This window comes from Gorilla gorilla, chromosome 10 (genome assembly GCF_029281585.2).
Source record: "Gorilla gorilla gorilla isolate KB3781 chromosome 10, NHGRI_mGorGor1-v2.1_pri, whole genome shotgun sequence".
In the NCBI taxonomy this organism is placed as follows: Eukaryota; Metazoa; Chordata; class Mammalia; order Primates; family Hominidae; genus Gorilla; species Gorilla gorilla.
Genome location: NC_073234.2, coordinates 43522386 through 43523967, shown reverse-complemented (window position 1 = coordinate 43523967; position 1582 = coordinate 43522386).

Below are 1582 nucleotides of genomic sequence, written 5' to 3'. Positions count from 1 at the left end.
GGGGTGGCGGGCGGGCAGGCTGGCTGGGGAGACTTGAAACCGTTCCGGCGCTCCGATTGGCTCTCTTGGAGAAAAGGGGCGTGGCCCCTCCTTACTATGCGGTGAGAGGACCTAACAACATTCCAGGCGCCACGGCCACGCCCCCGGGCCACTCCCCCCGCGCCAGACTGCGGCCTCCCAGTCTCCTCGGCCACACCCCCTTCCCAACTATTTAAAAGGCCACTCCGAAGCTCACGTTCTGGTGCTCTGTGCTGGGGTGTTCTTGTCTCGGAGGGCGCACTCGGGGAAGGTGGAATGGTTTCGCCCTTCAGGGGTGACCAAGACAAGCCGCTAAGCCTAACCTGACTCCAGCAGGGGATGGGGCGGATCGGAAGTTACCTTACCCCCCTGCTTAGCCCTAGAATCAAGGACGTACCAAGTCACATAAAAGTACAACCGTCGAGGCCGGGCGCGGTGGCTCACGCCTGTAATCCCAGCATTTTGGAAGGCCGAGGTGGGTGGATCACGAGGTCAGGAGTTCAAGACCAGCCTGGCCAAGATGGTGAAACCCCGTCTCTACTAAAAATACAAAAAAATTAGCCGGGCGTGGTGGCAGGCGCCTGTAATCCCAGCTACTCGGGAGGCTGAGGCAGAGACTTGTTTGAACCCGGGAGGCGGAGATTGCAGGTAGCCGAGATCGCGCCACTGCACTCCAGCCTGGGCGACAGAGCGAGACTCTGTCTCAAAAAAAAAAAAAAAAAAAAGTACAACCTTCGAATCCCGAAAGGGGTGTGTGCGTGTGGGCAGACCTAGGACTCCAGAGTATAAGAGCTGGAACTGACCTCGGGACTGTGTCCCCCCCAACACTGAAAATGAGACCTGAGGTGCTGGGCTTTCCTCACAGCCACCGACTTACTCCCATTTAGGCGGCCCCGACTCCGCCCCTCCTCCCTACCTCCCTCATCCTACCGCTCTCTTTTTGCCCCCACAGTCCCAGCTTCCTTTAGATGGATGGAGGTCTCTCAGGGAGGAGCTTCAGCTTTGTGGACTCAGGCTGCCTTCCCCACTTGCTCTTTAGGCCTCGGGGCACGCTCCGCTGGCTACGGCTCCTGGAGTCTCTGCTCAAGGTTGTGGGTGCTTTTGTTCCCCAGGGGTAGTAGCTCCAGAAAGGCTGGTTTCAGCTCAATATCAGGTCTTTTCCAGTGATCTACATCTGTCCACAGGTGACATGGGCTGCCTTGGGACAATGGTAGCTGTTCAAGTCAAGGCCGGCAAGAGTGGTGTAGAGTGAGATTGCACTGGGTGACTTCTGAGCTAAATCCAACCCCAATATTCTGTGATTCAGTGGCACTCACCCTGCCAAGGAAGGGGCTTCCTTCCTGCTGCAGTTCCCATTGCCCAACATGCATCAGGTCTTACTGATGATTAGAGGACAACTAGGTCACAGCTAAACTTGCCAGGTACTATCAGACACCTGCTTCCTATGGTCCCTTCCTCATGAGGACAGGTGAGGTCATGATCTGCATATGCCTGTGTGCCATACAGTGATCATGTGTGCCTGTTTCTGCTGTTCCTACGCACGTATACAAAACCTTTTTATATA